Raw genomic sequence first — 25,890 nt, 5'->3', positions numbered from 1 at the left:
GGAGGTGTGCTAGGGTGACCAGATGTCCCGATTTTATAGGGACAGTCCCAATTTTGGGGTCTTTTTCTTATCTAGAATCATATTACACCCCACCCCCTGTCTCGATTTTTCACACTTGCTGTCTGGTCACCCTAGGGTGTGCACATGTGTGGGTTCCAGCTGCTCCCTGCCCCCCTCATTGAAGCAGATGTGCAGGGTTACTGCCCTGGGAACTGCAGGACACCAGTGGACATGGGGTTGGCTGGAGGTAGGGTCTGGCTGCAGGCAGGGTAAGGGGTGCGGGGCTGGCTGGCTTCAGGCAGGGGGGTGCATCAGGGATTGGCTGGAGACAGGGCAGGGGGGGCAGGGCTGGCTGCAGACAGGGGGTGCAGGGCTGGTGCAGGCTGGGTGTGTGTGGGGGCTGGCTAGCTTTGGGCAGGGGGGTGCATCAGGGGTTGGCTGGAGACAAGGCAGGGTGTGTGAGGCTGGCTCTAGGCAGGGCTGGGGGTGCAGGGCTAGTGCAGGCTGGGGGTGTGTGGGGGCTGGCTGGCTTTGAGCAGGGCCACAGCGGGGTGCAGCAGGAGTTGACTGGAGACAGGGCAGGCGGTGTGTCAGGGGCTGGCTGCAGGGCTGGCTGCAGGCAGAGCAGGGAGAATGCAGCTGGTGTGGGCAGGGCAGAAGGTGCAAGGCTGGCTGGAGACAGAGGCTGGCTGCGGGCAGGGCAGGGCAGGGGGTGCAGGGCTGCCTGCAGGCAGGGCATGGGGTAGGACCGGTGCAAGGATGTTTCACTCCCTAGGCGAAACTTCCACCTTGCGCCCTCCCCCCCACTCACCCGCCCTGAGGCATTTCACCCGTGGCAGCTCTCCCCCTCCACCCTGAGGCGCCCCTCTTGTGGCAGCTCCCCCGCTCTGCCCTGTGGCACCCCCCCTTGCCCCAGTTCAACCCTGCTCTGAGCATGAGCACCCCGAGCACACCGTGGCCGCTTCACTTCTCCTGCCTGCCAGGCTTGTGGCGCCTAAGCCAGCCAGGAGTCAAGCACCCTCCCCTGAGCCACAGCAGCTCTGACAGTTGACAATAGAAGCACCTTAACCCCTGAGTTCCTTCAATGTGTCCCCCTCCGGGATCCAGCTCCGATCACCAGATACTCGGGGTATGTCTATACCACCTGCCGAATCGGTGGGCAGCGATAGATCCAGCGAGGGTCGATATATCGCATCTAGTGTAGATACAATACATTGAGTGCTCTCCCCTCGACTGCTGTACTCCAGCTCGGTGAGAGACGCAGGCAGAGTCTACGGGGAGCTGCAACAGTCGACTCACCGTGACTGTGACATTATAAGTATAATATAATATCTCATTGAAAGGTGACAGGGCCAGAAAGAGTTAATTAACTCTCCTCACCGACTGACCTGACCCATGGGTGAACCTTAAGGACTGGTTACCAAGATATGTAAATGAACAGAGCTTTGAAATGCAAGTCTGCAGTGTCAGAGGTAGAAGGGGAGATGTTTGCTCAGGTCTTGTGATGTAAGCAGACAAGTCTTGTCTATTGCTATAGTTTAATTCAAAGCAAGAAGGAATATTAACATTTATGATGATACTTGAGTGAAATAGTATTATTGTCTATGTGTCTCTTTGAAGGTTCTGGTAACCTGTATTTGAACTGTTTGATGGATAAATTACCCTGTACTAATTGCCAGGATGTTTGGAAGGAGAGCTAAGCCTATTGTTTTCTCAGGCCGAAAGTCTGCTGGAAATGTATAAGAACCTGGGACACGATCCTTCTTCATCTCAGTTCTGCTTTGGGTTTCAAGAGGGGGAAACCTTAAGCCACAAGGATTGAGATCCCCAGTCATTGCTGGAGCCACCCTGAATATGAACATTGGACTATAACCTATGGACTATTTCTAAAAGGACTTTTGACAACTACAAGCTCATCAATACTGTGTATCTCAACCTCAAGAATTGAATTCAAGTCTATATGTCTATTAATCTTTTAACCAACACTCTCTCTCTTTTCTTTTCTAATACATTTTAGCTTAGTTAATAAGAATTTGCTATAGCATTTATTTTAGGTAAGATGTGAGTTATAATTTAACCTGCGTATGTGGCTGATCCTTTGGGATTGGAAGAACCTTTTCGTTTATATGTTGAAGTAAGATTTTCAGGAATCATCATCATATCTGACAGTTGTGTCTGGACGGAGGCCTGAGGCTGGGTACTTTAAGGGAACTGCTTGGTTTAAACTTCTAAGTAACCAGTGAGGTACTACAGAAGCTGTTTTGTGTTGGCTTGGTAAATCTAAGTATTGAAATAACCAGCAGCGTTTGGGATTTGTCTGCCCTGTTTTGTTTGCAGTTCACCCTGATTGAGTGACCTGAGCTGGCTCCCACAGGCAGCTCCATCACACCTACATAGAGGCTGTAGGGGTCCGGGGGATTTTAGGGGCCTTGGGGTGCACAGATACCTACGTCCAGGACATAGGGGTCCCTGGGGGGCTTAGAGAGTTTTGGGGGGACGCAGATACCAATCTTCATGCTCTAGGGGCCCCAGGAGGGCTTAGAGGTTTCATGGGGGGCACATATTCCTACATCCAGGCTGTAGTGGTACCAGAGGGGCTTAGGGAGTTAGTGGGGGGCAAAGATACCTACGTCCAGGCTGGAGGCATCCTGGGAGTCTTAAGGGATTTATGGTGGCCCAAGATACCTATGTCCAGGCTGTAGGGGTACCAGGGGGTGTTAGGGATTCGGGTGGGCACAGATACCTATGTCCAGGTTGTATCGGTCCCAGGGAGGGTTAGAGGTTTCATGAGGGGCACAGATATCTACGTCCAGATTGTAGATGTCCCGGGGGGGAGGCTAGGGGGGTTATGGGAGTGCAAATACCTATGTCCAGGCTGTAGGGGTTCCTGGGGGGTTAGACGGTTTCTGAGGGGCACATATACCTATATGCACACTGGAGTGTCCCAGGGGGCTTATGGAGTCTATATGGGGTACAGATACCAATGTCCTGGCTGTATAGGTCCCTGGGGGGCTTATGGGGTTTGTGGGGGGCACAGATACCTAAGTTCAGGCTGGAGGGGTCTCCGAGGGTCTTAGGTGTTTGGTGGAGGGCACAGATACCTACGTCCAGGCTGCAGGGATCCCTGAGGGGCTTAGGGTCTGTCACGGAGTGTGGGGGAGTCTGGTCCTGCACCCCTCTTCCTGGGACTCACAGTGACTCTCAGCCAGCCAGTAAAACAGAAGGTTTATTGGCTAAGAGGAGCGAAGGATACAGCAGAGCTTGGAGGCACAAGCAGGACCCCACAATCAAGTCCTTCTGGTGGTTCAGGAACCTTAGTTTCCAGTTTGGGATTCCCTGAATTCCAACCACCCAGACCAAAACCGAAACTGAACTAGCTAACTCCCTCCAGCTGGCCCCTTCCTGTGTCCAGCTTCCTGGGCAAAGGTGCTGACCCCCTCCCCCCTGCCTAGCTCAGGTTACAGCCTGAACATGTGTCCGGTCCTAAAGTCACCCCTTGCTCTCCCATCCCCCACACAGACAGTCCCTACTCCATCATAGTAATGCCCAGAGCATTTCCCGCATGGAGCAACAGTGACACCATGTGGCCACGCAGGGTAATGTACAGAACATTTCTCTCATGGAGCAACAGTGTCATCGTGTGGCCACGCAGGGTAATGCACAGAGCATCACACCTATGTAGAGGCCGTAGAGATCCCTAGGGGGCTTAGGGGTCGGAGGGGCACAGATAGCTACATCCAGACTGGAGACATTCCGGTGGGGATTAGGGGCTTCATGAGGGACACAAATATCTACGTCAGGGCTGGAGAGGTCCCTGGACGGCTTAGGGGGTTGTGGTGAGCACAAATACATACATCCAGGCTGTAGTGGTCCCTTGGGATTTAGGGAGTTGGTGAGGGGCACAGAAACCTATGTATGGTCTGGAGGGGTCCCTGGGGGACTTAAGGGGTTGTGGTTGCACAGATACCGACGTCCCGGTTGGAGGGGGCCCTGGAGAGCTTAGGGGGTTTGTGTGGTGTACACACACCTACAACCAGGCTGGTGGGGCCCTATGGGTCTTAGGGGGCTTGTGGGGGGCAGAGATACCTATGTCCAGTCTGGAGAAGTACTGGGGAGGGCTTAGGGGGTTCCTGGAGGTCACAAATATCTACGTCCAGGCTGGAGGGTTTCTGGGGGTATTAGGGAGTTGTGGGGGGGACACAGATACCTATTTCGAGGGTGTAGGGGTCCCGGGGTTGCTTTGGGGCATTTTGGGGTACAGATTCCTACGTCTATGCTGTAGGGATCGCTGGGAGGATCAGTGGGTTCGTGAGGGTGCAAAGATACCTACATCCAGGCTATAGGGATCCTGGGGGGGCTTAGGGGTTTGTGGGGGGCACAGATACCTTCATTGAGGCAAGAGGGGTCCTGGGGCCTTAGGGGGTTCATGTTTGGCATAGATACCTGCATCTAGGCTGGAGGGGTTCCAGGGGGCTTAGGGGGATTGTGGGGAGCTCAGATAACTATGTCGAGACTGAAGGGGTCCCAGCATGGCCTAGGGGGTTTGTGAGGAGCACAGATCCCTGCGTCTAGCCTGGAGGGTTTTCGGGGGTCTTAGGAGGGTTGTGGGGTCAGAGATACTTATCTCTAGGCTGGAGGGGTCCCGGGGAGGATTAGGTGTGTTGGGGGAGGGAATAGATACCTACGTCCTGATTGTAGGGGGCCCTGGGTAGCTTAGGCAGTTTGTGAGGGTCTCAGATACAAACATCCATGCTGTAGGGGTTCCACGGGTCTTTGTGCGGCTCTGGGGGTCACAGATAGCTACCTACAGGCTAGAGGGGTCCTGTGGGTGTTAGGGGGGTTGTGGGGCATACATATGCCTACATCTGGGCTTGTGGGTTCCCTGGGGGGCTTAGAGGTTTGTGGGGAGTGCAGATACCTTTATCCATGCTAGATGGGTCCCCGTGGGATTAGGGGGGTTTGGGGGGCACAGATACCTATGTAAGCAGAAGCAGGATGATCTCTACCCTGACATCTGGTGGTGAATTATGGTGAGTGTGGAAAAGAATTTCAGGGGCTGATTGTGTTTGCATAGGCACACCCAACCTGCATGACACGGCCACGGCATCCTGGGATGGTTGCTTTGGCAGCTGTGGTATTCCCAGTTTATTTGTTGTTGCGGTGTGAGATGTTGAGTGTTGTCACCCTGATTGTGTGGATGAGGAACTGTGAAACTGCTTTGAGACAGTGATTCTCACCACCAATTGAGTGGCACTCGCTAGACAAGGGATTGGGCTTCTTGGGTGAGCCAGAAACACCAACTGCACCTTCTTTTCTTCTAACAATTGAATAGTAGAGCTGTTTTTTGATTTTCTTAAGAACTGGAGTTCTAGGTTCCTGAGCTGAAATCTTGAAAGAACTGTGTTAGCTAGTGGAGGACTCTGAAGCTATATTGTGAAGCAGAGCAGCTGATAGAGAGGAGCAGTTTGTGGGATGGTGGGAGTGGCCCATAGAGTGAGGTGAGCTGAGCAGTTTTTGGGGAGAGCTGGAGCAGATCACAGGTCGGCTGGCGGAGCAGCTGATGGACTGAGCTGAGCAGTTTGTAGGGAAGGTGGAAGCAGAATCCCACGGAGAGGCGGGGCAGTTGGCAGTGGACTACGTAAGATTCCCCTTTCTACCCAGGCTGGCAGGGGGGAAAACCCTGCAGATAGACGCTTGAACTCTGGGGCTGCGGGACTGTGGGTGATTTTGGGGTTGCTGGACTCTTGAAAAATTTGAGGTATTGGACTTTGGAGTCTTGGGGTGATTTGGGGGTTGCTGAACTCAAGAGCCCAGGGAAAGGATGTGGCCTAGTTGAGGTGTTTTCCCATTTTAATGCTATGTTGTTTATCTCACGTTATTAAACGTTTTCTGCTACACCCAGACTCTGTGCTTGCGAGAGGGGAAGTATTGATTCTCTGAGGCACCTAGGGGTGCGTATGTAAAATTTTCTCATGTCACTGGGTGGGAGCTCGAGCTGGTTTGCATTACGTTGTAGGGAAGGGACCCCTATGTATTGAACCCAGTCCTTGTTGCTATCAATTCAGCCTGGCAGAAGGGTTCCACCTACCTCCAGGCTGAAGGGGTCCCTGGGGGGCTTAGGGGATTCGTGGGGGGCACTGATACCTACATCCAGGCTGCAGGGGTCCCGGAGGCGCTTAGGGTCTGTCACGGAGTGTGGTGAAATCCAGCCCTGCACCCCTCTTCCTGGGACACACAGTGACTCAGCCAGCCAGTAAAACAGAAGGGTTTTTTGGCCTACAAGAGCGAAGGATACAGCAGAGCTTTTGGGCACCACCAGGACTCCTTAATCGAGTCCTTCTGGGGGTTCAGAAAGCTTAGTTTCCAGTCTGGGATTCCCTGAATTCCAACAACCCAGCTCCAAACCAAAACTGAACTAACTCCCTCCAGCCGGCCCCTTCCTTTGTCCAGCTTCCCAGGCAAAGGTGCTGACTCCCTCCACGCTGCCTAACTCGAGTTACAGGCTTAGGTCCTGTCCCTCACCTAAAGTCACCCCCTGCTCTCCCATCCCCCACACAGACAGTCCCCACTCCATCACAGTAATGCCCAGAGCATTTCGCGCATGGAGCAACAGTGACACCATGTGGCCACGCAGGGTAATGCACAGAGCATTTCCTGCATGGATCTACAGTGACACCGTGTGGCCACGCAGGGTAATGCACAGAGCATCACACCTACCTAGAGGCTGTAGAGATCCCTGGGGGGCTTAAGGGTCATGGGAGGTACAGATAGCTACGTCCAGGCTGGAGGTATTCCAGGGGGGCTTAAGGGGGTTCTCAGGGTCACAGATACCTATGTCCAGGACGTTTGAGACCCTGGGGGAGTTAGGGGGGCTGTGGGCGTCATAGTTACTTGCGTCCATTGTGTAGAGGTCCTGGTGGGGATTAGGGGCTTTGTGGAGGACACCAATACCTACGTCCGGGCTGGAGGGGTCCCTGGACGGCTTAGGGGGTTGTGGTGAGCAGAGTGGTCCCAGGTGGTTTAGGGACTTGGTGAGGGGCACAGATACCTAAGTATGTCCTGGAGGAGGCCCTGGGGGGGCTTAGTGGTATTGTACGGGACACAGATACCTATGTCCAGGCTATAGGGATTTTGGGGGGGCTTAGGGTGTCAGGGGGCACAGATATCTATATCCAGGCTGGAGGGATCCCGGGCGGCTTAGGGGGTTTGTGGGGGGCACAGATATGTATGTCCAGGCTGGAGGGGTTCCAGGGAGAATTAGGGGGGTTTGCAGATGGCAGAGATACCTATCTCCAGGCTCTAGGGGTCCCTGGGGGGCTTAAGGTTTTTTTGGAGAGGCACAGATATCAATGTCCAGGTTGGAGTGGTTCCTGGGGGGTTTAGGGGTTTCCTGGGGTGCACAGATACCTAGGTCCATGCTATAGGGGTCCCCGGGTGGATTAGGGGTTTTCTGGGGGGCACAGATACATATGTGTAGGCTGTAAGGGTCCCTGGGAGGCTTAGGGGGTTTGTGGGGGGCAGAGATACCTACATCCAGGCACTAGGGCTTCTGGGGGGAATTAGTGTATTGGGGGGCACAGATACCTGCATCCAGGCTGGAGGGGTCCCTGGGGGGCTAAGGGGGTTTCTGGTGGGCACAGATACCCACCTCCAGGCTGGAGGGGTTCCTTGGCACATGGGGGTTGTGGGGGCGCAGATACCTCCGTCCAGACTGGAGGGTCCCTGGGGGGCTTAGCGGGTCCGTGGGGGACACAGATACCTACGTCCAGGCTGGAGGGGTCCAGGGGAAGGCTTATGGGGTTCGGGGGGCACAGATACTTATCTCTAGGCTGTAGGGATCCCTGGTCGGTTTAGGAGGTTTTGGGGGCCCCCAAATAGTTAAGTCCATGCTGTAGGCGTCCCTACAGGTGCTTATGAGTTCGTGGGCTGCACAGATACCTACTTCCAGGCTGGAGGGGTCCCGGGGGGGTTGGGGTTTCGTGGGGGGCACAGATACGAATGTCCAGGCTGTAGGAATAACAGGGGGACTGTGGGGGTACAGATACCTACATCTAAGCTGGAGCGGTCTTGGGGGGTATAGGGGATTTGTGGGGGGCACAGATACCTAGGTCCAGGCTGTCGGTGTCCCAGGGAGATTAGGCGCTTCACTGGGGGCTCAGATACATCCAGGCTGGATGTGTCCCGAAGAGCTTAGGGGGTTCGTGGGGTGCTCAGACACCTGTGTCCAGGCTGTAGGGATTCCTGGGGGCTTAGGGGATTCGTGAGGGGTCACAGATAGGTACGTCCAGGCTGAAGGGGTCGCTGGGGCATTTAAGGGGGTTGTGGGAGCACAGATACCTACATCCAGGCTAAAGGGGTAATGGGGGTGCTTAGGGGATTGGGGCGGACACAGATGCCTACATCCAGGGTCTAGGGGTCCTGAGGGGATTGGGAGTTAAGGGGGGAACAGATACCTACGTCCTAGCTGGAGGGGTCCTGGGTGTTTTAGGAGGTTCGCTGGAGTCACAGATACCTAGGGGATCGGGGTGGACAAAGATACCTACGTCCAGGGTATAGGGGACTCGAGGGGATTGGCGGCTTCTGGGGGTCACAGATAACTACATGCAGACTGGAGGGGTCCCGAAGGGCTTAGGAGATTTATGGGGGGCACAGATACCAATGTCCTGGCTGTAAAGGTCCCTGGGGGGCTTTTCGGGTTCGTGGGGGGCACAGATACCAATGTCCTGGCTGTAGATATTCCTGGGGAGCATAGAGGGGCTGTGATCACACATAACCCTACATCCAGGCTGTCGGGGTCCCGGAGGGGATTAGGGAGTTCGTGGGGAGCTCAGACACCTACGTCCAGGTTGGAGATGTTCTGAGAAGGATTAGGGAGTTTCTGGGGTGCACAAATACCTATGTCCAGGCTGCAGGGGTCCCTGTGGGCCTTACGGGTTCCTGGGGGGCAGAGATAACTATATCCCATCTTTAGGGGTCGCTGGGGAGGCTTAGATGGTTTGTGGGGACCCAAATACCTATGTCCAGGCTCGAGAGGTCCCTGGGGGGCTTACTGGGTTCGTGGGTGGCACAGATACCTACGTTCAGGCTAGAGGGGTGGCTGGGGGGCTTAGGGAGGTTGTGGGACCACAGATACCTGCCCCGTACCTCTCGGGCTGATGGCTCTGCCATGGCCTCCACGTGAATCGCTGCTCCCCGCCCGCCAGGCTCGGCTCTGGCCACAGCAGCATCGGGTGCCCCGGGGAGCCCAGCTAGGCTGGGGCTGGGGGCAGTGGGAGGTTGGGGGGAGGAGAAGCTCCAGATACTGGCAGGGGGCGGGGAGAGGAGCCGAGCTGGAGTGGGGGAGGAGAAGCCTCCGACTGGACTGGAGCCTCGCTTGGGAGGGGACGGGGGGGAGGAGAAGCCATGGGCCCCTGCAGGAGCTGCAGTGGCTGGAGGGAGGGGGAGAAGCACCAGGTTGGGGCAGGGGAGGAGAAGCCATGCAGGGTTGGGAGGTGGTGGGTGGGGGAGAAGCCCAGACCCCAGCAGGAGCTGCACTGTTGGGGATGGAGGGGGAGAGGAGCCACCCTGGGGCAGGGAGGAGAAGCCCTGGACCCTGGCAGAAGATGTGGGCCTGAAGTCCCCAGCCCGGGAGCCCCAGCCACCTTAGTGGCAGAAGTTGCAAGGCTGAAGCCCTGACACCACTCTGTGTGCAGCTGCCCTGAGCCCCTCTCGCTCCCATCCCCCCTGTGGAGCTGGCTCCCACTCTCTGACTGTGGAGAAATTCAGCCCCAATCTCCCCATGTTGGGATCTCCATTTCCCCCACCGTCACCCAGCCATGAATGGATTTAGCCCAGGAGGCAGGATCAGCATTGGCCCCATTTGGCAGGTGGGCTCTAGGGCACAAAGAGGTGCAGTGACTTTTCCAAGGCTAAGCAGGGAGTCTGTGGCATAGCAGAGACTCAAACCCAGAACACCTGAGCCTGAGTCCTGTGCCTTAACCACTAGGCAACCTTCCCACCGAAGGAGAGGGAACCTCCTCTGCCATTTTGAGGGTGCGGGGGGCAGCAGCGAGGAGACAGAACTGCCAGGAGGTGGGGGGGTTGGATAGTTGGGGGGTGATTAGTGGGTTGGGGGGTCTCTGGAGGGGGCGGTTAGGGGACAAGAAGCAGGGAGGTTGGATGGGTTGAGGGTTTGGGAGATGTGGGGGTGGAGCAGGGTTGGGGCAGGCAGGGAGCAGAGGGAGTTGGATGGGTCAGGAGTCCTGGGGGTCCTGTCAGGGGGTAGGGAGAGGTTGGATGGGGCGTGGGAGTCCCGGGGGTCTGTCTGGGGGCAGAGGTGTGGGTCAGGGGGACAGGTAGGGGGTAGGATCCTAGGGAGGCAGTTACAATGGGGGGATCTCAGGAGGGGGAAGTCAGGGGACAAGGAGCCAGGAGGCTTAGATAGGCGGATGGGTCCTGGAGGGCAGTTGGGGCAGGGTCCCAGGAGGGGGCAGTCAGGGGACAAGGAGCAGGGGCAGGTTGGGAGTTCTGAGGGGGGCAGCCAGGGGGCAGGAAGGGGGACGCAGTGGATGGGGCGGGGCTCCCTGGGTGCACACCGTAATGAAATGTGCTGCGCACGCCTATGGTCACGGGGGTGAGCTACTTGCATCCTTTTCCTGTTTGTGCCATTTCTTTCGGGCACAAAACCTGATAACAATTCTCTCTAGTTCTTCCCCTTCTCTCCCCTCCCCACATGTGGCTAGATAATCCAAGGAGATTCCCTTGTTTTCCCTACAATTATTGACTCTCTAGTCTCTTATTTTGCCCTATTTTCTCTGTAATTGTCCAATTGCCATTTCAGTTCTGCTCAGCTTTGGGATGTGAACCCAGCCCGTTTTATCTGCAGCAATTTGTCCTTGGGTAGGTGGGAATTTGCTGTCCTGTGTCATTCCCCCAATGTGGGTGGTGGTTAGTAGGTGCTAGCTGGGGGAGCCCGCAGACATGGCTGCCTCTGTGGGGGAGATGGGGTGACCGATCTCTGCCAAAAACAGGACATGGCCGAACAGGAGGGGAAGGGAGGAGCCTGTGTCCCTATGGAGCCTGCCCAGCCCCTTTGCTTCTGCTCCTTTCTAGCATTTTGTTCAGAGACTTTATTACTGGGGAGGCTGAAAAATCTCCCTGTGGGCTTAGCCTGGCAGGAGGGGCATGTCTCCCCTGCAATATAGAGATGGAGCATATTCCCAGCATGGCAGAATCTAGGCTGTGTCTGTGCAGGGAAAGATCCTGGGGGAATCGTGATGTGACATGAACTAAAGCCTGTTCTGAAACCTCCATAATCGCCCTTCTCGCCCTGCCAGGCTGCAGGATGTCGTCCATGTTTCGCTCCAGCTCATCCCATCCTCCCATGGAACAGGGAAGGGAAATGGCTGCAGAGGAGCCAGTTCAGATAGGGATTATCGGTGGAGGGGGCTGGTGGGTTCCTGCTGGAGGGGAGGGACAGCAAATACACAGGAGGTGGGAGGTTTGGGCAGTCTGGTTGGGAGGTTGGAATAAGCCAAAAAATTCCCAGGGTGGAGAATGGGAGGAGGACAGGGTGTAGCAAACCTGTTGGGACTTGTTTAATATGCAGCTTCCATTCTAGGAGCAGACCCATGAGGTTAGAGGGTGGAAATGCTCTAATTAGTGGGACAGGAAACAACCCACCTAGGTGGGGCTAGGAAAACGGACCAGACTCCCAGGGCTGGAGTCCGACCTGATTAACCAGCGGCTGCTGTGAGATGCAGAGGGGGCACTCACCAGTGAGGCTTGGTGGGGGGGGGTCTTAATCTTTTTATTTCTAAGGCCCCAACGTGCTATAAAAACTCCACTGCCCTGCATATGCCTGGTTCTCTGCATATCACAACCATGTATGTGACTCACTAGCATTTGACTCCATCATTGCTGTTAGTATGATACTTGAAGCTGCATTTATTTTCATAGAAATTTTAAGTTACTTTACAGACAGCTTTAAAAATACAGTTTGAAGATAAATGATCTTCATCTGCACAGTGTCTGAAGTTTTGAGTTTAGCTAATTTTTTTTTAAACAAGCCCAGCTAAGGTAAGTACAAGCAAATTTTAGTCTCTTATTTGATTGTACCATTGTAAATAATGAATGAGAAAGCACAATATGTTACTAACAGTAATAATGATAATTACTGCAGCCAGGAGAGGTGAGGCATTTTAGAACTAGTTACTCAAAGAACTGAATTTAAGCACAGGACAGAAATAAAATGACGAAATGCACAGACCAGTTAGAAAGCTAAACTAACAGCACTGTCATCCTGACTGAATGGGAAAGAATAAAATTACAGAGACTATACGTACTTTGCACATTTTGACAGGAAGTAAAAAGAAGTAAGAACAGTAATTGAAGTGTCTGTTGTGGGGCGTGTGTGTGTGTGCGTTAGGGGAGTGTGAGACACAGCCCGCTGTCATTTCCAGCACAGCGGCACTCACTAGTCCGAAGGCTCGTTCACACAGCAGCAGGGGCCAGCAGCTCCCACTCCTGACCCAGAGGCAGCAGCACAGAATCTTGTCCCCCCCAGCTCAGCTCAGCAGAGACTGGGCACAGAGGCAGGAGGGTGGGGCCACCCCGACATCAGCAGGCCCCCCTGCGCAGCACACAGGAGGCTCCTGGGAGCAGCTTGGCAGGGGCAGCTCCAAGTGTGGGGAGGGGGCAGGGCTGCAGGAACAGTTGTAGGGCAGATAGCTGAAGAGAAGTGGGGAGAGGAGAGACAGGACACTCCTGCTGGAGGAACCCCCTCAGCAAGGCCCCCCAGGACCGTCATGTAGTCTGCTCCCCACTAAGTCTGGCCCTGTCCAGCTCTTTACAATGAGAACAGTGTTGGGCTCCCTGCCAGCGAGCTCTCCCTGCACCCGGCTAGGGCCTCCATCTCCTGTATCCGTCTGTGGCTAGTAGGGGGGTGATGGATCTGCTGGGAGAGACAAGGGGCTCTCACTTCGTCCCCTCACCCTGGTGTTTCCTGGCCGCTCTGAGTGGGGTGGGGTGGGACTGTGACTGTGAGCCACCCAGAGCTTCCATTTGATTGGCTCCTCTCCCCCATGAGTGTGGGGCAGCAGGTGCTGAGTGTTGGACTCTTGCTCTTTCAGGGGCCGGTGACCTTCGAGGAAGTGGCTGTGTATTTCACCAGGGAAGAGGGGGCTCTGCTGGACCCCACTCAGAGAGCCATCTACAGGGATGTCATGCAGGAGAACTATGAGACGGTGACCTCGCTGGGTAAGGAATCCTGTCCCCTGGGTTATTAGAAGCTGTGGGGTCTCTGAAGAACCTGAGCAGTAATAACTTTATACCTTTATTCATCCTCCAAGTTTCCTTGCCCCCCTTTTTTGCCTTATCTCCCACCCAGCAGAATCATTTTTAGACATTTGTCATCAGTCATTTTGAAATTACGTTTAATGTATCCTTCTTGGCTACATTAATAACTGTAGCTTTCATGCTGTTTTCTCATTTTAAGAGGAAACTATGCAGCCCTAGAATTCTAAATTGAGTAAATAGGTGTGTCATGGTATAATTCCCCACTCTGAACCTTAGCGTCCAAAAGATGGGGTACCAGCATGAATTCCTCTAAGCTCAATTACCAGCTTAGTACTTGTAGCGCTGCCACCAACCAGGAATTCCAGTGCCTGGTACACTCTGGTCCCCCCAAAACCTTGCCTGGGGACCCCCAAGACCCAGACCCTCTGGATCTTCACACAAGGAAAGTAAACCCTTTCCCTCACCGTTGCCTCTCCCAGACTTCCCCTCCCTGGGTTACCCTGGAAGATCACTGTGATTCAAACTCCTTGAATCTTAAAACAGAGAGGAAAATCCACCTTTCCCCCTCCCAGATTCTCCCTGAGAGAGAAAGCAATCCTAACACAGAGAGGAAATTAACCTCTCTCTCCCCCTTCCCTCCTTTCTCCCCACCAATTCCCTGGTGGATCCAGACTCAGTCCCCTGGGGTCTCACCAGAATAAAAAACCAATCAGGTTCTTAAACAAGAAAAGCTTTTAATTAAAGAAAATAAAAACAGTAAACATTATCTTTGTAAATTTAAAAAGATGGAATAGGTACAGGGTCTTTCAGCTATAGACACTGGGAATACCCTCCCAGCCTAAGTATACAAGTACAAATTAAAATCCTTTCAGCAAAATACCAATTTGAACTCCTTCCAATCAAATACACATTTGCAAATAAAGAAAACAACCATAAGCCTAACTAGCTTTATCTACCTAGTACTCACTATTCTGAACTTATAAGAGCCTGTATCGGAGAGATTGGAGAGAAACCTGGTTGCACGTCTGGTTCCTCTGAGCCCCCAGTGTGAACAACAACCAAACACTAACAGCACACACAAAAACTTCCCTCCCTCAAGATTTGAAAGTATCCTGCCCCCTGATTGGTCCTCTGGTCAGGTGACAGCCAGGCTCACTGTTCTTGTTAACCCTTTCCAGGCAAAAGAGATATGAAGTACTTCTGTTCTATTAACTCTAACTTATCTGTTTATGACACCTTCATATTCCTTCACTTCCCAAGGTGTCTGGTGAGGTCATGTTCTTGGCTCTCCATGCTTGGGAGTGGTGCTTGTAGGGCTTTGATCCTAAATCAGAGTCACTCTGGTAGACAATGAAAGTGTCACAGACTTGGAAGGGGATTTCAAATGGATCCCAAGCACTGTTCAAATCCCCTTTTCCCTCTATTGGCAAAGCCACTTCTGGGAAGGTCGGCTGTTTTTTCCGCCTGTTATGAAGGTGCTAAAACTTCTGTAAATAACACTAATGAGACAGCGCTGGGTGAAGCAGGTTTCAGCGGATCAGGGGAGAATTTCTCATCCTGATTCTGAGACATCAGATATAAATTAGTCTGGAATTTCACTTTAAATGAAAATGGAAAGTGTCTTCTACCTCTCTGTGATATGGGTTTACTATCTTTCATGAAGGCTCCTTGGTCATATACCTGCATGTTAGTGGTGTTTGATAGATTGTAGCTCAGATTTATTGGGAAATTTCAGACAAATGACCATCACTTTTTGACTTTAGGTTTGTTTTTTGCCCTGTCCCTGCATGATGACATGGAGAAAATTCAAATGCAGTTCAGTCAACAGGAGAGAATACTCTAAGCTGCTGGAGATATTATCAGAGAAACAGTCTGTTTTTAAATCTCCACTCTGAAAAAGTGAACAGCAGCAGGCCCCAAATGGTGCAACTGACCGAAATAAGTGCACATGGTCACAGGGTAGTTCAATTGTTTAAGTCAATATTGTCTCAGATCATCCAGGGATAGAATTCCACAGCAAGTGACTTAGAACTAGGCAAAATGCCCAGGTATTTGGTTCCCAAGGTATTTGTGACCCAGTCCCTACAGGAGGTTACTCCTGAAGAGATCTGGCTAATCCCAAAATTTGGGAAATGCTGTCTGTGATGAGGTGTATCAACACTGCACTGGCACTGCTAGGGTTAACTGCACCCTGTGGGCTGAAGAGGCCACACCCCCTCACCCTCTCTGGGCATGCCCCAACTCGAGATGGAGTATAAACGGGAGCAGCTCAGCCTCGGCGTACTGGGGAGAACAAACCTATGTTGTTGGCACGGGGTGTGTGGGGGGAAAGCCCAGGGCTGGGGTGGCAGGGGGCTGCAGGTGGGGGGAAGCCCAGGGCTCGGTGAGCAGGAGCACATGGTGGGGAGCCCAGGGCTGGGGTGGGGGCAGCCAAAATTTGTTTTGCTTGGGGCGGCAAAAATCCTAGAACCGCCCCTGCCTCCACGCACTGTGAGGTAGGTAGGAGCGGATCATTATTATCTCTACTTGAAAGAGGGAGAAGCTAAGGCTGAGGAAGGAGAATTGACTTGTCTTAGGTCACACACCCAGCCAGTGGCAGACTTGGGAATAGGACCTAAGAGCCCTGATTTTCAAACTAACCATTGGATCTTGAATTTCATACATTGAATGACCTGAGTAAAGTGCTCTCAGATGAGCTCCAGACCAACAACAGTGACAGTAATTATTCAGCAAGTATTTGAGGAGAACTGCAATGTTAGAGAGAATCATGAACTGCTCAGAGACCATTAATGCAGAGAAGCAGCAAAATTCATCAAACATAGAACTGGTTCTGACTTATTTCATTGGTCTTAAAAAAGAACAACAAGGACCTGAGTCTCCTCCCTGCCAATAACCCCCTGCTCAGACAATCAGGATACAGACTGGGGATGGGAGGCTGAGGGTTCTCACCAGAGAGCCCAAAGGATGGCCCAGGTCACTGGTGGGGATCACTGTCCGAGCACTATTTCAGCCCCACATTTTTGGGTGGACCTCCCACAGTGGGAGCTGCAGAGCACTTCCCTGTAACACACACACACACACACACACACACACACACACACACACCCTCCCTGTGTTCAGAGGGGAACAGGTAAAAGGACAAAGGAAGCAAGAGAAGAAGAGAAAGGAGGAAGGGAGGGATGGAGGAAGAGGTGAAACAAAAAGGACAAACCCTAATGTCCCCAGTGATTCTAAGGGGAGAAATCCCAGGTGCGCAATAAAATTCTGCCTCCTTAAGCTCGTGTTTTCCACACCTAGATTTCAACTCTCACCAGATGGATCAAACTGAACAGGTTTCAAACCTCGAGGAGGCTCTTACCTTCTAAACAGAGACATTTGTTTTCTAGTAAAATCAGGAAAAGCGAAGGAGAAAACTTGGAAGAGGTTCCTCCTGGCGCTCATGTATGTGAACCCAAATACTCTCTCAGTCCTCAAAGAGAGACCTGGAGGAGACTTGCTGAAGCAAAGCCACAGGGGTCTCTGAGGTTTCCCTGGCCCCTTGCCCCTGTCCTGCCTGGCTGATGTCAGCATCTCTCTGTGAGGTCACCACCTCCCCACCACCGTTGACCAATAGTCTGAGGTCCTGCAAAAGGCCTTTGTGATGTCACTGCCACACTCCTCCCTTGCTGGGCCAATGTCCTGCCCCTGGCCAGGCACTTTGGAGGTTTGAGCTACTCCCTGGGGATCACCCCACTCAAGGAGCGTTCGTTCCAGGCAGCAAGCCGGCTAGACAGGAAAACATCAGATGCTGTTCCCAATGCTACACGCAGTTTTTCAGAAATTAGTCGACGTCATGGCCAGACGAGACCATTAGAGCTCACTAGAAGGCATTTTTCTCCAGCCCTCAGAACATTTGGTGGCTCTTTGCTGACCCAGCTCTAATTTCACATATTTTTCAAATGAGGACACCACAATTAGAGGCAGTATTCTAGTATCAGTCTCACCGATGCTGTGTCACCTCCTGTGATGTTGTTGACATAATCTGTAATTGTATAGATCACCGTTGAGACCACTGTTCTATATTTGTAGCCAATATTGTAGAAAGGTTGTTGTGTAAGGGGTCTATGGAGAGGTTCTGATTGGCTGATTATAATTATGCTAAAGGTAATAATTGGAGATATACCAATATCCTAAAACTGGAAGGGACCTTGAAAGGTCATCAAGTCTAGCCCCCTGCCTTCACTAGCAGGACCAATTTTTGCCCCAGATCTCTAAGTTGCCCCCCAAGGATTGAACTCATAACTCTGAGTTTAGCAGGCCAATGATCAAACCACCGAGCTATCCCTCCCTCCTATTGCTGGAGGTTTCATTTTTGTAGTTGATGTTATGAATATTGGCTCTATGCTACCCATATTTCAAACTTGTGCCATAATGGGGGACAAAACAGCTACCTTGTTAGAAGTGTCTTTACCAATAAATTGAACCTGGGATTTAAACTCCCAATGATCACACTGTGTTTGGGATCCATCTGAATTCCTCTCCCAGGTCTTTGACACTCAGCTCCAGTCATAGCAACTCTGATAGAGGATTAAAGAAGTCAAGGCATCATCTCCAAGCACAGACAACGGAGAATGCTTCATCACATGACACTTTGAGAAGTGGATGGACAGAATGTGATGAAGATAAACTCTGCCTGGCTCAGACAAAAGCTAACAGTTGCGCAGTGATGAGGAAGGAGGGAATCTCTGAATCACCCGTCCACGGTCGGGTCTTCACAGTGCTCCCGAGCTGGAGAGTGAAGAACCCCCTCAGTCCCGCCGTGAGACTGAGGAATAGGAGGCCTGTCACCACCATTCCTGCCATCCTGCATTCCTGGTGTCCAGCATCCCAGAGGGCCTCCCTGCCAGCGACAAAACCCAGCCGTCGTCTGGACTCCCTAGTGCTCCTCCTCAACGGCTCTAAATCACCTGGAGAGTGGAACGTCCTGGGCATCACGCCGGCACGTGGGATCCACTGCACCTGAACAGTGGGGAAAGGTTTCTGTGCTGGAGCATCATTTAGTGTTTTCCAGTTTCCAAGGGAGGGTTTATGGGCCTGAGCGTTAAGCTCCCAAAGCCAGTCAGTTTCATTGTATTAATTGTTTGCATTTTCCTCTGTTCCCCCAGTTTTCTGTACCTTTACCTTGACTACACTTACCTTTGATTGCGCCAAACCACCTTGTCTCCTCTTTATTTTATTTACACATCACAAGGAGGGAGGCATAATCCACTGGTGATAAGAGACAGGAGGGAGTTGAGTTTATATCTCCTGAGAAAAGGGGCTTTTTCCTTTCCTATTTCTCCCCTACCATTTCTAATGTTTTCCTTTGAAGCGCTGCCTTATTCCCCTGGAGGTAACAGAGAGGACGTGGCCACCTTTACCTCCGACAGTGAGATATTGGCTCAGCTCTTTCTTTACGCTGCTGTTGTCGGTCCAAGAAACATCAGCGATGGATGCAAGGCTGAGCTTACGCACCAATCCCCTGAAATATATCAGTGCCCCAGAGAAATCCTGTCCCCGGCCATTGGCATGATCTGGTGGAGATTCGAATAGGAAAGGGACGGTCTGAATTGTCAGTGTGGGGAATGAACAACAATCAATAGCAATGTCATTAACCGCAAACACTCTCTAACCATGCTCCAGCCGAAAGGGAAATGGGCAGGAACTCTTGCTGTTCAGCCACGGACACACTTACACTAATGCACAGCCAGGAGTGTGCTGGGGGGGAGCTGGTCTGAGCAATTTGAAGTGACAATTTTGTGAGAACAGAATCATTGTGTAGTGAAGCCCCTGTACATCAAGTAGTTGTGGCTGAGTGGTTAAGGCGATGGATGAGAACTCCATTGGGGTCTCCTTATGCAGGTTCAAATCCTGCCAACTACGGTAGCATTAGTGTGTGGTCATTGCTGTTGTCTTGGTGCCTGAACATCCACAGCATCAAACTGCAGCCAGATCTAGTCTCACTCTGCTCCAGCACTGTGGAATAGACACAGTTGCTACAGTGAGTGGAGGGGTTTTCCATCCCTGTAATAGCTACCTTGAGAGAACAATCTTTCCTTTCATTTAGCACTATGTAACCATGGCTTAGGTAAGATTAATGATACTGGTACTGGTTTCACACTCTGAAAGACGTACTTGTTATCCCATCACCCTCCCATTCTCTGGGCCTTCTCGCGTGACCAGAGGGCAGCAATACATGGAGTTGAAAGGTGCAAACAATTTGATGTTTATTGGAGTAAATTTCCAGCAAGCAATGATTCCAATTTCCTTCCTCAGTATCCCCCTTCCCAGCTCTGACACCACAGAGCCTTGCCTGTGTCCCTGTTCCCATTCCCTGTTCCTATTCCCCCCCTTAGCAAAACATAATTGCAATTCCCCTACCCCTATTCCCATTCCCCACCTTACTTCCTGACTGACTGCAGACTATATAGTAAAAAGTGAGTTCTGCTTAGCTATACCTTAACCAATCATTTTACTGACGTTTAACTAACTAATCCTAACATATTGTAACCTGATTATCTAACCAATTATACCACACCACCTTAGTTTACATCCAACAAATTAATTATATAGCAGACAGAAACAATCACAGAACCAGACAGAGATTATACAGACAAGCAATAGGAAAGTGGAGACTACAGTGATAGAACAAAGAAATGAGGATTTCACACCCCAGCTCTTGATAAGTGAACTGTTGCCGGACAGGATGCTATCACAGTAGAGGTTGTGGATGCTGGTTGCTTAACTGTCTGGCCCCCAGGGCAGGATTTTGAGGGTCACCATTACTTTCTCAGCATGCCAGCAACCATCTTTTGTTCACTTAAAACGTGAGCAGGGAGATTCCAACACCGCAGAACTCATGGAGCTCCAGGAAACGTGTAACTTTAGGTCCGGATGAGTGTGTCTAAAAATCAGCTGTGCTGTAGAAGGTCTCTAGGAGTTGAAAGAGATGTGCCATCTCAACCTCCCTAAAGAGTGTCATCAAATATTAATGAAAACTAGGGTTGATAAGTCACATCCTTTGTAGCATTAGGATTGTGGACTGGTCTAAAGTGCCAATTTTAAGACTCTCTCTTCCTATCTCTTAAGTGTTCTGGTCTCTGCACAGAGAAGTAGTTTCAAATCCCACTCCTGACATGAACATTTTCTTTTATCTGGAGAAAACGGCCTCACTTCAATCTCCTTTGCAACAATAGAACACCATTTGCTTAGGTTTTCTATTCCAGTAGTTGTGAGAGAAGCTCCAAACCAGGGGGAAACAGTGCCTTTTCTCTCGACTGATCAATTTTTGTCTTCCTTCATTCCAAGCCATTTTCTCAGATACATCTGTATTTCCCATACTTTTTTGTTCAGCGTTCTTTGCTTTTATGAAACTTTAGGGTCATCATTTACTGCCACACAACTGTATTTATGAAGTGAAACAATATTTTTTGGATATTCTTGCAGAAAGGACTGGATACAGGCCTGGATCAGAATCTTCGTTACCAGAGCTAGAATTTCTATTTTACAACTGCTATTTTTCTGCATCTATTAGATTTCCAACGTTGATTTCATTTTATACACATTTGAGCATCTATTAAGGATAAATTCAACAAAAATACCACTTCTCTTTCCTCCACATCTGCATCGTGAAGGAGAATATTCCGAATACCATACGATTAGCTAGGAAAGATCTTCTGTGGGGCATTGGTTACAAAAATGCTTCAGGAACCAAATACATTGGCATTTTGCCAAGTTAAAAATCACTTAATGTGGAATTCTCTCCCCAAATCATCTGAGAAAATACTGACTTAAAGAATTGAACTACAGTGTGATCATATGCACTTCCTTCAGTTAATTGGGGTTCTGCTGTTGTTCACCATTTCCGAATGGAGATTTTAAATCACTGCTGTTTCTTTTTTAGCATGTGCAGTGAATTGGAGAGTTCTCCACTGTTGACAGAACTGCACTTGAACTTTCTCCGTGTCATCATGGAGGGGTGGGGAAAAAGCAAAGCTGAAGTGACAAATGACCATTTCCTAAAGTCCTAATTTCTCTGAAATTCTCCAAGAAATCTGAGCTACGTCCTATCAAACTGAGCTAATATCCAACTGAGTGAGCAAACAACCTTCAGGAAAGATAGAAACCCACATCACAGAGAGACAGAATACATGACAATGAAAGCATCAAGAGAAATTCCAGAGCAGGTTACATCTGATTATTCCAAATTAGGACAAGAGATTCTCCCATCACATTCTCCTCTGATCCATTCAAAGCAGCTTCACTCAGCACTCTCTCAATAGTCAGTTATGTTACTTACAATTTTGTAAATATCCTAGCATCCCCATAATGGGGGAAAAAATAGTCCCCTTGCCAGAAGTGGCTTTACCAATAGATGAAACCTGGAATTTAAATGCCAAATAACCACACTATGTTTGGGATCCATTTAAATTCCCCTCCCAGGTCTTTGACACTTTCATCTCCAGTCATAGCGACTCTGATAGAGGATTAAAGAAATCAAAGCATCATCTCCAAGCACAGACAGCTGAGAACTCTTCCTCATATGACACTTTGAGAAGTGGAAGGATAGAATGTGATGAAAATAAACTCTGCACAGGGAAGCCAAAAGGTAACAGTTCTGGAGTGATGGGGAAGAAGGGAATCTCTGAGTCACCCCATCTCCTTCCAGTGTCACAGAGGCTGAAATGACACTTTTCCTCCCTGCTCCTCTTTATTTAACTATAATATGAAAAATTCCCAATATAACTGCTCTTCAGCACAACCCAAAGCAACGTGAGAACAACTGGCAATGATACAATCTGTATCATTGGTGACTCTAACAATAACTTTGCAATAGGAGGAATGGTATAAGTGTGACGCTCCCTGGTTCCTCATAGGAAGGGCACACTCCAACTACTCACGGGATAATTGAGTTGATAGAAAGGACAAATGGGCCCGCTTCAAAAGAAGGCAAGCTACAAAAGGCATAAATGGGCCACTCATCTGGACAAGCTGAGGGATAACAGTGCTGCAAACCGTTCAAACAGATTTAAAAAGTTATTATGTGGGAAACAGGAAAAGTATTAAAGAAAAAAATTGATAGCCCTAGAGGTTTTTATGGTGTTCATCGCCCTTGCAGATTCTCTGATGGCTAATATGGGCTGAGTGCCAAGGGAAGGTTTTCCCACATTCTCTGCTTTCATAGGGCCTGTCCCCTGTGTGGATTCTCTGATGCTGAGAAAGGGCTGAGCTGCTAGTGAAGGTTTTCCCACACTCACAGCATTCATAGGGCCTTTCCCCCATGTGGATTCTCTGATGATTAGAAAGGGCTGAGCTGCTAGTGAAGGTTTTCCCACACTCACAGCATTCAAAGGGCCTCTCCCCTTGTGTGGATTCTCTGATGAACAGAAAGGGCTGATATTTGAATGAATCTTTTCCCACACTCACGGCATTCATAGGGCCTCTCCCCTGTGTGGATTCTCTGATGTTTAGAAAGGTCTGAACTGCTAGTGAAGTTTTTCCCACACGCATTGCATTTGTAGGGCCTGTCCCCTGTGTGGATTCTCTGATGTTTAGAAAGGGCTGAGCTGCTAATGAAGGTTTTCCCACATTCACAGCATTCAAAGGGCCTTTCCCCTGTGTGGATTCTCTGATGAACAGAAAGGGTTGAGCTGCTAGTGAAGGTTTTCCCACACTCACGGCATTCATAGGGCCTGTCCCCTGTGTGGATTCTCTGATGAACAGAAAGGGCTGAGCTGCTAGTGAAGTTTTTCCCACACTCACGGCATTCGTAGGGCCTGTCCCCTGTGTGGATTCTCTGATGAACAGAAAGGGCTGAGCTGCTAGTGAAGGTTTTCCCACACTCACGGCATTCGTAGGGCCTGTCCCCTGTGTGGATTCTCTGATGTTTAGAAAGGTCTGAGCTGCTAGTGAAGTTTTTCCCACACTCACAGCATTCAAAGGGCCTCTCCCCTGTGTGGATTCTCTGATGTTTAGAAAGGTCTGAGCTGCTAATGAAGGTTTTCCCACACTCACGGCATTCAAAGGGCCTGTCCCCTGTGTGGATTCTCTGATGAACAGAAAGCTCTGAGCTGCTTGTGAAGTTTTTCCCACACTCATAGCATTCAAAGGGCCTCTTCCCTGTGTGGATTCTCTGATGTTTAGAAAGGTCTGAGCTGCTAGTGAAGGTTTTCCCACACTCACAGCATTCAAAGGGCCTCTCCCCTGTGTGGATTCTCTGATGAAGAGAAAGCGCTGATATTTGAATGAAGCTTTTCCCACATTCACGGCATTCATAGGGCCTTTCCCCGCTGTGGATTCTCTGATGTTTAGAAAGGTCTGAGCTGCTAGTGAAGTTTTTCCCACACTCATTGCATTTGTAGGGCCTCTCCCTTGTGTGGATTCTCTGATGTTTAGAAAGGTCTGAGCTGCTAGTGAAGGTTTTCCCACACTCACAGCATTCATAGGGTCTCTCCCCGGTGTGGATTCTCTGATGAACAGAAAGGGCTGATATTTGAATGAAGCTTTTCCCACACTCATGGCATTCATAGGGCCTTTCCCCGCTGTGGATTCTCTGATGTTTAGAAAGGTCTGAGCTGCTAGTGAAGTTTTTCCCACACTCATTGCATTCGTAGGGCCTCTCCCCTGTGTGGATTCTCTGATGTTTAGAAAGGGCTGATCTTTCAATGAAGCTTTTCCCACACTCATTGCATTCGTAGGGCCTGTCCCCTGTGTGGATTCTCTGATGAACATAAAGGGCTGAGCTGCTTGTGAAGGTTTTCCCGCACTCACTGCATTCATAGGGCCTCTCCCCTGTGTGGATTCTCTGATGTTTAAAAAGGGCTGATCTTTCAATGAAGCTTTTCCCACACTCATTGCATTCGTAGGGCCTGTCCCCTGTGTGGATTCTCTGATGAACAGAAAGGGCTGAGCTGCTAGTGAAGTTTTTCCCACACTCACGGCATTCGTAGGGCCTGTCCCCTGTGTGGATTCTCTGATGTTTAGAAAAGGCTGATCTGTCAATGAACCTTTTCCCACACTCACTGCATTCATAGGGCCTCTCCCCTGTGTGGATTCCCTGATGTTGAGAAACGTCTGATCTGTAAGTGAAAATTTTCCCACACTCACTGCATTCATAGGGCCTGTCCCTTGTGTGGATTCTCCAATGAACAGAAAGGGATGATCTGTGAGTAAAGTTTTTCCCATGTTCACAGCATTCATAGGGCCAGTCGCCTGTGTGGATTCTCTGATGATTAAGAAGGGCTGAGTAGTCACATATGTTTTTTCCACACATTGTGCATGTATTTTTTCTCTTTCCAATGATGATTTCCTGCTTTGTTGTGGTTTCCTTGAGGTCCTTCTGAGTTCCCTGAGAGGAAATACGTTTACCCAATTTCTCCCTTGGCTGCTTTCCTTGCTCTATTTCTGGTCTGTGCTGAATCTCACAGGATTTTTCCTCCTCATGACTCCTGGACACATTGCTTTTTGATCTTTGCAATAATGCTCTGTGTTTATCCAGTTGCTGAACATTTTTCTGCTGAGAATTCTGCTCCTTTTTCTCACATGTCATTGCATCACCTGCTGTGAAAAAGACAGAAACCTCAAACAGGGATGAAAAGTGAAAAACCAAAACAAACTAAGTGCTGGAGGGAGGTCAAATAAAAATCACAAACTGAACTCCCCATACTCTTCCCCAAAACAGGAGAGAGGAGGGGATCAATTTGGCTTTTAAATCCCATCCAAATTCTCAAGGGGAAGAGAGGAAGCTACTGCCTTGTGTCTGCTAGAATCTACAGGAAGCCATGAGCTATAGTTACCCTGAGGATATGACCCCTGCTGGCAATAATAATGAACTGAGAGACCTCTCAAGGGCTTTGAAGGGCATCCCAGATGTTTTCTTCAGGCACTTTCACACTCAGAGTTGGTTTAATGTTTCCTCACCTCTGCAGGGAGATCTCAGGGTCTGTTTTCCCTCTGAACCCTGCAGGTCTGAGACCCATGGCTCTTCCCCTTGTTCCAGCTGGGAGATCACATCAGGTTTGGAAACTGGAAAACCTGCTCAGATGAAAGAAGACAAAGGAGTTCTGTTGATTTCATCAAACTTTGTCATAAAAAACATTCTATTAATTTAACTTTAAGACTTAGTGAGACCTGGTGTGCCTGGGCTAGTCCTCACTGAAAATGCCAAGACCAGGGCAAGCTGAAAAAGGGAGAGCAGAGGCTCCCCAAACTGGTGGTTAACACGGAAATTAAACTCACCAACCAGTCACAAACTGTGCTTCTGATCCCCCACACTGGTTATCGAGAAATTGAAACAAGAAATCACACGGCCCCCTTTATTGCATTCTAGTTCTCTGACTCCCAATCAGCACCTAGGTCCAGCACAGTGAGAGGTTATTTAAAAACTCTGCTCACATAAACAAAGTGTTCTTCTGACCCCAGAGTCAGCCACATTACCAGGTCATTATGGGTTTGGATCTTACCCAAAATACTGTGATGCCAGCCAATCCTTAGCACCTAAACTAAAGGTTTATAAGCAAGAAAGCATCTAAACTAAAGGTTTATTATAAAAGAAAGAAAGAAAAAGGGAGTTGTTAAATGGGAAAGCAGTCAGACACA

The 25,890-nt window shown here is 50.2% G+C and overlaps 1 non-coding gene and 1 pseudogene across 1 annotated transcript; one reads left to right on the top strand and one right to left on the bottom strand.

The window, feature by feature from the left end:
• The window catches only part of LOC127042487 (zinc finger protein 420-like), a 75,393-nt pseudogene that overhangs the window by 30,530 nt on the left and 18,973 nt on the right, over positions 1-25,890 (bottom strand).
• TRNAS-AGA (transfer RNA serine (anticodon AGA)) lies at positions 19,095-19,176 on the top strand. The gene has a single exon. It is a non-coding gene; the product is annotated as a tRNA-Ser (tRNA).

Source organism: Gopherus flavomarginatus, unplaced genomic scaffold (assembly GCF_025201925.1).
Source record: "Gopherus flavomarginatus isolate rGopFla2 unplaced genomic scaffold, rGopFla2.mat.asm mat_scaffold_459_arrow_ctg1, whole genome shotgun sequence".
Taxonomy (NCBI): domain Eukaryota; kingdom Metazoa; phylum Chordata; order Testudines; family Testudinidae; genus Gopherus; species Gopherus flavomarginatus.
Note: the sequence above shows the minus strand (reverse complement) of the source record. Positions and strands in the feature narration are given on the sequence as shown.